Source organism: Panthera leo, chromosome A1 (assembly GCF_018350215.1).
Source record: "Panthera leo isolate Ple1 chromosome A1, P.leo_Ple1_pat1.1, whole genome shotgun sequence".
Classification (NCBI taxonomy): Eukaryota; Metazoa; Chordata; class Mammalia; order Carnivora; family Felidae; genus Panthera; species Panthera leo.
In genome coordinates this window covers 237335580-237350079 of record NC_056679.1, presented here as the reverse complement: position 1 = coordinate 237350079, position 14500 = coordinate 237335580, and positions in this window count along the sequence as shown.

Sequence of the window (14500 nt, the reverse complement as noted above, 5' to 3'; positions counted from 1 at the left end):
CCGCCCGGCGGGGCTCAGTCTTCCGCCTCAGAAGTGAGGGCCAACACCAGGGCCCCACCTGGATGGAGCCCTATCCTTCCGGACTCTCGGGTGACAGCTTGCCCTGGACCGCGTGCTTCCCGGTTTACCTCCTGCTGTTGCAAATGTTTGCAGATCAGTGGCACGGGCCTGGTGGTGAAGGAGAAAATGTGAGCACCTTGACTCCTGGGCCTGATGGAACATTTCTGTTGCCGGGCATGGGGTGGTTTCCCCACACAGCCGATCCGGGGGGAAGCGCCCGTCATCCAAGCCCGGGCCGTTTTCGTGGCAGCTTGTAGGGTACGAAGCCCACCCGGGCATCCCGGGTAGGGGCACGTGGTTTCCCAGGCCACAGCGGAGAACGTCATCACTGGGACGACGTGTCACAGTCAGTCACTTAAGAACGTAAACAGCCCCAGAAACAGAACTGAGCAGGCGTCCGGCCATCTGTTCCGAGTGCTGGTCTGTGTTGTCACCGGGGGCGCTGATTTCGGCTCCCCTCGCCAGATGAGAACCAGAGCCGCCCCCGCATCCGCTGACTGTCCCCCAGCGGCACAGATCGTGATGTCAACAGCTTACTCTGCCTGCCACGGGGCCCCGGGTTCCCTCTCCTTCTGCTGCAGATGTGAGGGCCAGGCTGGCTCGGCGTCCCCGCAGAGGCACCTGCTGTGGGGCCGTGAGCCTGTGTCTGCGCCCTGCTCCTGCACCCACGGGTTCCCACACAGAGCCCCACACCTGCCCCCGCGGTCGCCAGGCCTGAACCAGGAATGGACGTTCTTTTGAGAACAGTGACACAGCCCTGACTCCATTTAACCTCCACTACTGCCAAAGAAAATGTTCCTTTCAATTTTTCCCACCCAGGAGCTCATTCTGAACTCCTCATTTCACGTTCCTACGCTGGAATTACCCCCAAAATCTGGAAAGAGAGACCCGAATCCCTGCCACCCACAGCCGCCGATGGAATCGGGAAAAAATCTCCAAAGAATCAAACCAATCTCAGAGACTAGTTAATGTGACTGCGTCAGTAAATTAAGAAACTGGGCCACCGGGTCCACGGAGAGTATGCCTCTGTGTGCAATAATTTGTATTCAGCTTCTAGCAAATTTCATCAACTGACTTTGATTCCAGAGTTCAACACCCGGTGGGTTATAACAGTGGGGGGATTACTCACCCAGAAACGACATGAGGCCCAGCGGTTTCTCCGGAGGCAAACCCTTAGCATTCCAGTGATCTCAAGGATAAAGTTATCACGAGTGTGAACATCCTTTTTGGATACAGGATCAAACACTCTACACATCGGGCTCAGTTCCCGAGGGACCCCCCAGCCCGCCCCTCCCGTCCCACCCCACCACCTGCGCGGCAGCCTCCTGGATGGCCCGCGCGCCTCCCCTCTGCCGCCGTTCGACCTGGAAGGCAGACTCTGGCTCTTGAAGAGTGAGGCAAGCAAATAAAGACAACCGCGGCTGCTCTAAGCTCCTTCTGCCGGAGCCCCCAACCCCCCCCCCCAACCCAGGAATGGAAGCCTCGGTCCTCAGTCACCTTCCAGCCCTGCTTGAGCCACCTGTCACCTCCCAGATCCACCCCCCTGCATCTCACCCTTGCTCTCCCTGCTGAGCCCCACAGCCTCTCCCCTGCCCCTCCAGCACATCAGGCACACTCCTACCTCGGGGCCTTTGCACTTGCTGTGACCTCCACCAGGAAGCTCTGTCTCAGGTTATCTTCTGGTCTGCTTCTTCACTTCCTGCACAGCTGTCCTCAAGTGTCACCTTGCCTTGTGCTTCCCTTGACCTCTGTCTCTGTCCCCACCCACCGGTCTGATCCGCCTGCTCTGTCTTCTCTGGTCCTTAGCTGCCCCTCTGCCTGGCGCTCCCACTGCTATGTGAGTTATATAAGGACGGGGCTCTTTCCGGTTCACTGTGTAGACCGAGGGCCTGGGTGGGCTAGAAGACGCCCCCACCCAAAGTCTGGAGCTGACACCAGGCCGATGTCAGCCCTTCTTCATTGAAAAGGAGCCCCCTCCAACGTCAGGCCAGCGTGTGACCGGGGTGGGGGGTGGGGGGCGCTTCCTCGTGAGGGGCGGGCCAGCCCCGGGTTCTTACCTCTCGGGTCCTGGCGGCCGAGTGATCGGGTGGAAAGTTCAACTGCAAGCCGAGGAGAAGCCGCCGGCGAATGGTGCGCCCTCCTTCAGTGCGCGTCTCCTGGAGGCATCCGTGTAAGGATGCTCTGTGAGGCGATGCTGTGGTAGGTGGGAATTTAATCGCGGTTTGCGGGATTTCATTGCATTTTGCAGAATGTGCTGTTGGGACGTTCACGAGACTTTCCACTTGTGGATGTTCCCTACTTATTGATCGTTTATGAATAATTATTCTGCATTGTGCATTGTATCTTTCATCGCTATTTTAGGTTTTACAAAGACTATCGTGTTTCCTCTTCCCGAGCCCCTCGCTGAGCGTCAGAACAGACCTGAGGGCCCGGGGTGCAGGGAAGCCGAGACGGGCTCACGGAGGGCACAGGTGTGTGCACTCGGGGGCAGTCAGAGCAGCGCCGTCCTGGGCACGCGTGCGGCCCGCCTGGTGGGGACGTTACATCAGGGCTGGGGGCCTTGGGACACGCTGCCCCAGGGCCCCGGGTGAGGGGTGGCTCTGGGCTCGGACGGAGATGGTCAGGTCCAGGCTGTCAGACGGCAGGCACTTCCCAGGTCATCAGCCTGCACTGTCGCCCGTGATGAACCTGGCATCAGACACACTCAGCCTCTCTTGTCCGGTGGGCACCATTCAAGAGCGAGAGAGGCACAGACACCCAGGGCCCACCGAGAGGCGAGGCGGGTGCTGGCCCCAGTGGGCGACGTGTGTCCCCGCCAGCCGTGGGCTGCAGAGCCCCTGCAGGACGGTGCCTGGCCGGGAGACACTGACAGCATCGGGTCACTAACGTGGGAGGGAGGGTGACCGTGGTGGAAGGAAGTGGGCAGAGCGCTGGACCTGGGGCCGGGGAGACCCCTGTGGGGCTGGCACCCCTGTGGGGTGGGGGGATCCCGCCTGGCAGGGAGGGGGCCGGGAAGAGGGAGTCCTCACTGTAAAAATGCCGCAGGAAGCCATGTGGGCGGCAGGGAGGGCGGCTGTGCTCCTGATTCCCAATCCGGGGTGGTGGGGGGGGGGCAGGACACACTGCGTGTCAGATACAGGGGTGCGGGGGCAGTTTTTCAGGGCTTCCGTTTGCCAAAAATCATTCTTGAAAAACCTCGTGTTTGTTTCTCGAAACAATACATGTTTAAAGATGAAGCTCAACTGAAGACCAAGCCAAAGGTGAGGAGAGACACCCGACCCGTCCCCTGTCTGTCCCCCGGCGGGGCCTCACCCCCACTGCCCCTAGATGCCACGCGGGGAGTGGAGGGACATCAGGCTGGAGGGACAGGCGAGACCCCGGAGAGGGGGTCACGCACAGGATCCACTGGGCAGTGATTCAGAGCGTCTGGATGGCCCTCGTCTCCGGTGACCCCAGGCTGGTCCGGGGGCCTCGCGGCGACAAGCTGTGCTCCGGGACGGCGCCCTCCCCTCCACAATGAACGTTTCTTGTTTCCGTCTTATATTGTGTTGACTTTAGACGTGTTCTATTAAACCCCTTCCCCTTCTACGCTTTCTGACGGCAGACTCCCACACTTACCTTTCCTTGTCTGCAATGCGGCCACGACCCAGTGTGGAAAATCAGCACCAGCACCGACCGATCGAGGCCCCCTGTCTTCTGCATGTGCACACACACACACACGTGCATGAGTACACGTGTGCACACATACGGACACACCTACCCATGTAGACGCACACACAGACATACATTTGCACACACACGCGTGCACACACACACCACAGGCACATGCCACTTTTGGACAAGGGCTGGTAACTGGCTCTCACTGGCTAAGCCTTCGGAACATTTCGCCATTTCAGCGCTAACTGCAAAATTCACAATAGGGCCAACATATCGCGTAAACTGTGGGTTTCTTTCCGCGTCTCGCTGCCCTTCTTGCATCATGTGGGCCGCCCTGGAACGTTCCCCATGCCTGCTCCAGGGCGGACAGCTGGCTCCTGCTGAGGACCTTCCCAGCTCTCCTCTGAGGCCTCTCTGGGCCCCTGTCCTGACTCCTGACACACAAGCCGGCCCCTTACTTTCCCTGAGTTTTTTCTCACATTCAGTGGGGTATGTCTTCAGCACCTCCCTGGAAAGGAGCTCGATGCCCGGAGCTGTCTTTGCCCTCCCACGTGGCTGGGGGTCTGGGGGCAGGAAGGGGTCTCAGCCGAGAATAAGGACGGCAGCCGTTTCTGTGTCCCCCCCCCCCACCCATTTCCAGTGTTGCCTGACTTTTGCCTCAAATCTTCTCTCTCTCTCTCTGGAAGTCGTGAGATCTTTTCTATGCCAGATGACCTGAACTCTCAGGATGATGTCATAAGTGTAGATACACTCTCGCACACCAGCATCTCCCGACCCATTGGTCCGTCTGTCACCCTGTCAACATCTGCTTGTTGGACACTCATGACGCCCTTTCCACGCGGAAACGCGTCTGTGATGGCCACACACTGCTTTCGGTTCCTCCTGTTCTGTGTCTATCTCCCGTCCCTTCGGCCTTCGTGGACTTCCTTTCTGTAAGAAGACAGACCCCACACGCCCCTCCTCTTTCTTGTTCCTTCTCCAACTTTCTGCCTCTTGTTTTCCTTTATCAACTCTATCTACCCTCCAAAGCTCCTGAAACTATTTAGGTTTACACTTTCGACATCTAAGCATTCTTCTCTGCCCCTAGCTGCGTTATAGCACTTTGTTCCTGATCCAGTGATGGAAAACCCCATGTATACGGCTAAGAAATTCATGTGAGACGTGATCGCGGTCCTTTTGCCGCTGCTGGGTTTGGATCCTGTCTTTCTGACTAAAAGCTGACTAACTTGGTAGCCACTAAACACAGGAGACTATTTGAATTTAAATTAATTAAAATCAAATAGATTTAGAGTCATTGCCTGAGCCACACGAGTGGTCACTCAAGGGCTCAATAACCAGGCACGGCCAGTGCCTCCCAGATGAGTGAGCCCAGTGCCTCCCAGACTAGTGGCCCGGAACATTGCCAACCTGGCAGAAAGGCCTGGGGCAGCTCTCCTCGCCCGCTGACAGGCCCCCGGCTGCCCCCCACGTTTCGGGTGGGGACACGGGCTCTGACAGCCCTCGTACCTGGGTGGAGCTCAGCGGCAGTGAGTATAGAGGCCGGGGCACAAGTGCTCGTCTGCAGGACCTCCCCTCTCCCCGCGGGGGAACTGTCTTAGCTCAAGCTGCTACAACAAACACCACTGACCAGGCTGAGTGGCTTATCAACAGCCGAGATGTGTTTCTGCTGGTTCTGGTGCCGGAGGTCCCTGCTCAGATGCCAGCGGGGGCAGGTTCTGGGAGGGCGACTTCTCCCCGTGTCCTCACCTGGCAGAGGGCTGACGGGGTCCCCGGGGCCTCTTGTATCAGGGCGCTAACCGTCTGACCGTGGGGGCTCCACGCTCATGACCCAATTCCCTCCCCAGGGCTCCACATGCCTAACGCTGTCACCCTGGGCACACAATTCCAACATTAAGAACGCTCCAACCACAGCGTGGCCCCTCGGTCCAGCCAGGGAGGCATAGGGAACGTCCTTCTGATGGTGTTGGGGACCTGTAGAAACCAGTGGCTGCCCGACATGGGACAGGAGACCCAAGGTTTGATGTGAAGCTGGATGGGGCATTTAGGGCTCCCTCGGAGGGAATCTCAGGAATCAGGAACCAACCCAGGTGGTGAGCTCGGAGGGAGGAAGCAGAAGTCCCGAGTAGACGGGGCTGGGAAACAATAAAGCAGTTTCCTGCTGTACCCGGGCCGGCTTGTTCAATAACTCCATTACCTCCTAGTGAGTTCCCCATCACCCCATTGGCTGCACCCACTGACCCCGGAACCACAGCCCCGAGCACAGTCTTTCCTGGGGTCCCCGTGTGGCTGGGAAGGGGTCTTGCATGGATGTGGCCCCCCCGGCACTCAGCCAATCGTGCCGACCATCAATGCCAGTCTAGCCTGGGCCCTGTGGTGTAGACAGGTCCACTGCTTACACCACTGCCCAGAAGCATTCCTCTGCCCCGAAATGCAGTTGGCAGCTTTCATTTGCCATGACCCACTCCCTGATACGCCACCTCGGTCTTTCACTGCCGTCGTAGACCTCAGGATTTAGTTGAGATGGACACATGCGTTCATCCCACTCCGGCAATCCAAATCCCCTGGTACTCTCTCAATTCAAAAAAAATTAAAAAAGGATCGGAAAGACGAGAGAAAACCTGTGCCCCTCTGCATTGTCTTGAGAGTTATCCGTAAGACTGTGCTAAATAAAGCAGCTCAGAGTTCGCACATTAGAGGCGCCGCGTGGTCTCAGCGACGGTCTCTCGGCAAGAGGCGGGAAGCGTTAACTACTTGCGATTTGGCAGACCAACGCGGGGCGGCATCCGGGGCAGACCGGAGAAGGGTGGGGAGCCTGGTGCCAGCGGTCCAGGGGAGACGACGGCACCCCAACGCGCGGCTCCGTTGTGGGAGGAGGACAAACACCGGTGGGAGGCAGACGCCGCGTTGTAGACTGAACGGGTCCTACACGCGGTGTGTGGAGAGCGAGCCTGTAAGGACGCAGGACCGTCCGCCGGAAGGAGGCTGTGCTCCCGTGCGCCGCGGAGCCTCCTAGAGCCTGCGGCCCCCGGATGAGCCAGTCACGTCGTGTTCTCTGCTGGGCGGCCTTCTGCATCCTCTCGAGCTGCTGCTTCCGTGAGTATTTGTGCAGGTCCTAGACCCACATTCAGCACCACGAGGACCAGCTTCCTCCTGCCCAGGGTTCCACAGCCCAGCAGACCGGTATCCATTCCAACCACATGGCTCGAGGGAACGAAGAGGACAAGTGCAGTCTTCTAGAACGTCCGGGCGCCTCCAAGTTGAGCGCACGCACGGACCGTGAGCTCTTGTTCACGCTTGGATCCCGATCCTGTGTGTTGAGGGCGGAGGGTCTGGGACCGGCTCCCGGGTGACGCTGATGCTCTATCCACGGACCACACTCTCAGCAGCCCGAGTCTGGATGGCAACAGAGGTCCTGGAGCCCCAGCCGCTACATTCTCAGTGTTTAGTTTAGCACCTTCACCCAGCAGGGCCACAAAACTCAGGATCCAAGTTCAAGGTCAGGTGCCCAGCAAGGACACGAGCTTACTTGGATGTAGCTCATCTCCATTCTTTCCCGGCCCCTCATCGCCCCAGAGGGTGGACCCCAGGTCTCAGAGGTCCTACCGCCTCCCCTCCCCTGGGCTCTGTCTGGATTACGAGGGCAGTTCTAGAACGGAGGGCAGCACCACCGGATGCTGCGTAGTCTGTGCCGGAAGCTGGGGTGGGCAAGCACGGCCTGAATCCCCGAGTCGATCACTATCTTGAGAACGTGGAGATCCTGTCCTCACTCTCCATTCCCACCAAGCAGAATGCACACGAGATGTGTAGATGCCAGTGTCCAAGTTCAGGGGCTCTGGGGTGGCCAACTTGGGGCGTCTCCTTTGCAGCGAAGAATGTCAGACAGTAAGTAGCCCTTGACCTGGGAACGCAGGTCGTGCAAGGAGGGGACGGGCCGATAGCCTCCAGGCCGAGCTGCCGTGCTGTACGATCTCGCTCACTGCACGTAGATCCCAGCAGCGGAGGCTCTGTCCGGTCAGGGAGCTCCCGGCTCCCCGCACGGCGGTTCCCCCATGAACCCGGGTCTCCTGTCTCCATCGGCGTCTCCAGGATTTTTCTTCTGCCTCGTCGGACCGTCACCCACCCTTGGCTTAGAGTCTGCTGGAGGACGGCTGCACAACCACACGGGAGTCTGCCAGGGGCCCCCCAGTCTCTCCCCTCTGGCCACGCACATTCAGACGCTGCCAAAGACTGTTAGGATACGGGTTCTCACGACCCAGCCCGGGTCCCACGTGACTGGCCCCTGCAACAGCGAACAGACAGTGGAGCGAGCCTGTTTTACTTTGTCATCGCCAACATCCCGCACACGGTGGGGAGGGACAGGTGTCCCCTGCTCCCGCTTTACGGACGGGAAGCACCTTATCCCCAAGCAAAGCATCTGAAAGGTGCGTCAGAGGTTGAGAAGCTCAGGCGCCCCTCCGCCAGGCCAAAGCTCAGGTGTCTGGGCTCAGAGGCGTAGCTGATGCCTCTGACACACCACGTGTGCGGCACCACCAGGGAAATGTAGCTTTTGCCGAAGGACTCACAGGTTTGCCCTACGTCAGCGCTCACACCGCGGGGACGGGCCTAACTTGGAGAAACGCGTGGGGCCGGGGCTCCCGGGTCCTGACATTCCTGGCGTGGCTTTGCCGGGGTCTCAGGAGGAGGAGCAGAGGGAGTGAGTTTCCACCTGGGCTCCTGGAGGGAGCCACCTGGGCCTCGGCGCCGGGCGGCTGGTCGTGGGGCCTGCTGGCCTTCCCCGGGCCACCTCAGTGCTGCGGAGCCCTGATCCCGATCGCCTAAATGCCGTTGTGTCCGCGGTCCGTACAATGGCATCGTTCCCGCTTGCAAGCCTCGCCCGCGGCTGGGGCGAGGACGGCCACAACATACAAGCACCTTAAAAAGGAGACGGGCAGGGCAAGCAGACGGTCGGGGCCCGCTCCCTCGCACTCCCACGGCTCCGTGGGGCGAGGACCTAATCCGCCAGCCCGGGGAACGGCTCGGGTAACAAGACACCGACGTGCGCGCAGCCCAGAAAACGTCTCGCGTGTGTCTGATTTCCTGTTTCTGTGGAAGCAAAAAGGACAGATGCGGTGGCAGAATATCAGCGGCTAGAATAATTATGTTAAATACGGCGCAAGTGAGCTCGGGCTCCAGCTCCGGTTTCGGATCCTCACGTGAATTCTCAGAGGGGGTCCCGCTTGCACATAATTGTGCCTTGGAGCGACACACAGGAAGGCTCTGTGCGATCAGCTGGCCCGAGGATTTGAAAGGTAACCCCTTCTCTCTCCAGCTGCTTTTCTAAATATAACATCCTCAGAGGCAACCATCCGTCCAGAGGCAAGACATCCAAGGAAAAGAAGAAATGGCCAGAAAGGAAACAAACCTTCTCCCCGCTCGGCATGGTCCTTGACTTCTTCGCAGTGTTCTTGGAAACTCTGTCCCTCGCCCCCAACCTCACACACATCTCTGTCACTCGCTGTTTATGCTCCCACCGTAGCTATAAACCAGAATTGTGGGTTCTAGGATCTACACCCCAAAGATGCTCTCTGGGGCAAGCCAGCATTTCTGCGGGGGGCGTGCCTTGCTCAAAGACACATGGGGGCCAGGCACCCTCCCCTGTGTGGGGACACGGCCTTCTGGGGTCAGAGAATCTCAAACAACTGTGAAAAAAAGTCCTGGCCACAACAAGCAAACACAGCAAGGTCACAGGACAGAAATAAATTCAATACACAAAAAGTCCATTGATTTCCCGTATATCGGCAGTGAACAATTAAAATGTCAGACACGTGCACAACCTATGTATCCATATCTTTATTTATCTATTATCTATCATCTATCTATCTATCTATCTGTTATCTATCATCTATCTATCTATCTATCTATCTATCATCTATCTATCTTTATTTCTCTTATCTATCATCTATCATCTATCTATCTATCTATTATCTATCATCTATCATCTATCTATCTATCTATCTATCTATCTATTATCTACCTATCATCTATCTTTATTTCTATTATCTATCTATCAATCCATCATCTATCTATTATCTATCATCTATTATCTATCTATCTATCTATCTATCTATCTATCTATCTATCTTTATTTCTATTATCTATCAATCTATCATCTATGTATCTATCTATCTATCTATTGTCTATTTATCATCTATCTATCTATCTTTATTTCTATTATCTATCAATCTATCATCTATCTATCTATCTATCTATCTATCATCTATCATCTATCTATTATCTATCTATCATCTATCTTTATTTCTATTATCTATCTATCAATCTATCATCTATCTATCTGTCAATCATCTATCTCTACAGTATGTATGTATGTTATCTGATAGACACATACATACCTACAGACATACCATTTACAACTCACCTATAAAACTAAAATACCTAGGTGTGAATGTAACAGGTGCTGACAGCTCAGAGCCTGGAGCCTTCTTCAGATCCTCTGTCTCCCCCTCTCTGCTCCTCCCCTGCTTGCGCTGTCCCCCAAAATAAATAAATATTAAAAAAAAATCCAAGAATTCTAAGTAATGGAGATAGAGTCCAGGTTCCTGGATTGGGAGAATCGATAACATTAACGGGTTGATTCTTTCCTACTTGACGCACGGATACAACACAACATCGGCCCAAATGCCAGAAACCCATTTTGTAGATATGGACAAACTTATTCACAATGTATATAGAAAAGGAACAGACTTGGAATGGCCAACACAATACCGAGGAGGAGCAGGATATTTGGAGGACCCACTGGCCATCTCAAGGACCGGTCGCCAGTCCTCATGGTATTAGTGAGAGAAGGGGCACCAGATGGACGGGGCCGGGGAGAGGACACATGGGCGGGGCCTCACAAACGCAGTCAACTGGTCCTGGAGGTGAAGTGAAGACAAGTCACAGGAGAATGACATCTTCCCAGCAGATCCTGGAACTGGTCCTACATGCGGGCAGGCAGGCAGGCAGGCAGGCGGTCAGTAAATAAGCGAGCACACACCTCACTCCTTCCACAAAAATTAATCAATAGGGACCATGCACCTAAATGTCAAGTGCAAAACCGTAAAATTTCTAGGAGAAAACACAGACGCTGTGGGGTTCGGCAACCACTAATATAAGGTGGTGTCTTCTATGGGATCCTGGAAAAATGGGTAAAAACTAAGGAATATAAAGTGTGGGGGGGTGGTTAAGAATACTGGGCTCACACTGGTTCATTAACAGTGACGGACCGTACTGAACTAAGATTGGGGAACAAGCGGCCCTACGGACGGGGTTCACGGAAACTCTTTGTCCTCTCTTACAAGTCTCTGTAATCCTAAGACTGTTCTAAAAAACAAAGTTTTTTCAAAAATAAGACAAATACTAATCTGAAGATTTTACATAATATACACATTTCTGTTACGTATGAGGAAAAAATGTTGACAGTGTGGTGCCCACATACTAACATGGACAAGGGCCAGGTGGCAGCTGAGACCTAGTGGCCCCTAGCCCCGCCTCTCTCCCCACCCTGCCCTCCCCCCCTCCCCCCGCCCTCCCCCCCTCCCCCCAGCCCTTCGCCCCTCGCCTCTCGCCCCACCCCTTGCCCCGCCCCAGGGCCCTGTCCCTCACCCCGCCCCTAGTCCTGCCCCTAGCCCCGCCCCTCTCCCCTTTCCCCACCCCAGGGCCCTGCCCTTCTCCCCACCCTTCGCCCACCCCCTCGCCCCTCCACTACCCCCCCCACCCTGCCCCCCCACCCCAGGGCCCTGCAGTGCCCTCTGTCCCACTGACCCCACCCCTCATTCAGGCCACCCACCTGCCGTGCACATCCTTGGCCCCAACCAGAAGGGGCCGCTGCACCTGTGATCCCACCTGGGAATGCTTCTGTCTCACGAGGGTCGGGCCGGCTGGGGCAGCAGAAGGTCCAGGACTGTCCGGTGTCTGCGTGTCCCTTCTCTGCTCTGAGCCAGCGGCTCGTCCTGACCGGAAGGCAGCGAAGCCAGGCTGGGATCCCATCTGCCTCCCAACGGCAGCAAAGCCTCGGTTCTACTCCCGCCCTGCCCAGGGGAAACCAAAGGGGCCCTCAGGCCAGAGCCACACTTGTCCTCTGTATGTGACAAGGGTGAATGCTCCCTTGCGGACAGACTGCGCTCTGGACCCTCAGGGCCCACCCGGTGAAGAGCACCTGTGGTGACGGGACCCTGCCCGGTCCTCCCCTTCTCAGCCTGCCCAGCATCTCAGAACCAAGTGTGCCCGCGATGATTTTGGGAAACCGTGGCTTTCGGGCTTGTTCTCCTGTGATGATCAGGCTTCCCTTCCGTGTGGTGGGCTGGTCGATGCCCCCAACGACGTCCACGTGCTAATTAGTCTCAGAACCAGAGACTATGTCACCTTACGTGGCAAAAGGAGCATTTACGTTAAGTGTCTTTGGACGAGAAGACCGTCCTGAATTTTGTAGGTGTGCCCAGCACAGTCGCAAGGGCCCTTAGGAGGGGGCAGCAGGGTCAGGTAGGCCAGTGGACACAGGAGGGGGAAGCAGAGCCTGAGACACGAGAGGCCGAGGCATTGGCGGTGAGGACGGGGACGAGGCCACCCGCCAACAAGGGCAGACGGTTCCCAACAGCTCCAGAGGGAGGACACGGGTTCCCACCACACCCTCGTTTTACACTTTGGACCCCAAAACTGTACAGAATGAATTTGTGTTGTAGCTGTGAAACTTGTTAATTTTCTGGGGTTTTTTTTTTTTACTATAATTTATTGTCAAATTGGCTTCCATACAACTCCCACTGCTCAACCCAACAAGTGCCCTCCTCAGTGCCCATCCCCCATGAAACTTGGGAATTTGTGGCCGCACACCTGGGAACAAGGGCATCAGTACGACAGCCTGTCCCGGCTCAACGTGCCTGCAAGAGGCACTCTCCGGTCCTCTCCCGGCCGCCCATCAGGCCACCCCAACACTGTCTCTATCCTCGTCGTGTGGGTTTGAGGGGAGGCCTCTGCTGCATTTAGAGAGGGCACCCCTCAATTATTTGAGTTCAGGAAGAGAAAGAGGTCTGCTGTCATTCTGCACAGTAGTTACTGTCACTATAGCCTTGGCTCTGTGGGAGCCCCAAGGTACGGCGCCCTGCGGGCCGGGTGTGCGGGTTGCGATGCTGTGGCTGAGGGTCTAACGCATGGCCCGTCTGTGCCCTTGGCCAAGGAGTCTCGGTAAAACCGGGAAAGCCACATGGGGTGTTGGGGCTTCTCAAGAGCCTCTCCATGGGCTGCTAAAAAGATCTGGGCCCAACGCCACCTCTCTCTAGAAGACTGGACTAGGCTGTGGGCTGGGTGGGCCTGTGGTTCATCAGACAGTGAACCCAAGATCTACTTTAGGTGGAACGGCCAGAGATTTGGTGTGGCTTCACAGGAATCGGATCTCTGGGTCTAACCACCTGGTCAGTGACCACACTGTCGTATAATATATGGTATATGACATATACCATATGCAGCGTAATATAATTGTGTACCATATAATATCCATATTATGTAACGCATATTATGTAGTATAAGATGTATAGCCATACGATATATACAATATATGCTATGCAATATGTGGCATAGATTATTATATAACATTACATAACAGATTACTTTAAAGGCAATACCATGTATTTGTAGACAATTTCACCAGTTTTTCAGGAATTCTTTTAAGTAATCTCTACGCCCAGCGTGGGTTGAACTCATGACTCGGAGATCAAGAGTCTCACGCTCTACCGAATGAGCCAGCCAGGTGTCCCAGTGTCGACAAATTTTAATCCATTCTTACTGCCTCATTTTAGTGCGGAGCTCTTCTCTCTATTTTGGCTGTGAGTCACAAATAACGACTGGTTATGGCTCTGTGTGTTTGTTTTTTGCTCAAAACGCGGTTATATGAAACACGACAGAATGTTATGTTAACATAACGTGTGTGCCAATTTTACAGGCTGCATATACCGTCGTGGGAGAAAACGCTGCTTTCGGCCAATGTCTCTGGGTCCGCGCGCACTTCCTGCTGAAACGGAGGCTGTGCGCTGACGCACTCCTGCAATTTCGTCCTCGCGCTCTCCGATCAGATACGTGGAGCATTGACAGCAAATTTGAACACATGTCTCTCCTGTAGATTTTGACAGAGTGCTGTTATTTCCTGTATAGGAACAGTCCAATTTCCTGCTCACCATGTCGGTTCCTCCTGCCCGGGCAGCGGGATAAAATCTCCCGGCCACCCTGAGTGTGGTTTGAACCCTGGAGATGTCTGATGAAGGATGTGATTGAATCCATTCTTTCCACCCCAGACTTAATGTCGAAATGATTCCTCATCTCTGTTCATAAAGCCGATATTGCCTGCTGAGGTTGGAAGTACAGAAATCTAATTAAAACCTCCGCGGCCAAGCAGGGCTGGGCTCGCAAGGCACCCGTGTTCCAAGCCTCTTTGTCCACTGACTGAGGTGCAGTGTTGGGTGGTGCTTGGTATTCTGGAAGGACCCTAGGAGCTCGAGCCTCACCTCACAGCCGAGGAGGACAAGGCTTCCGGGGTCCGGTTCCCTTTCCCAGCGGCCCCCGTCCTCCAGCCCCGCAGCCTCGCCTGCCTCCCTGAGCCCCCGACGACGGAGACCAGCGGTGGGTGTCCGTGCCATGGCCCGTCACCGTCTTCCGAAGATGCTGTGGCATGTCAGGCGAGGCCCTCACAGGTGCCTCGAACCTCACTCGAAATGCCTTTTCGATGACTTAAGGCAAAGTCTGCCCCGTCTGGCCACTG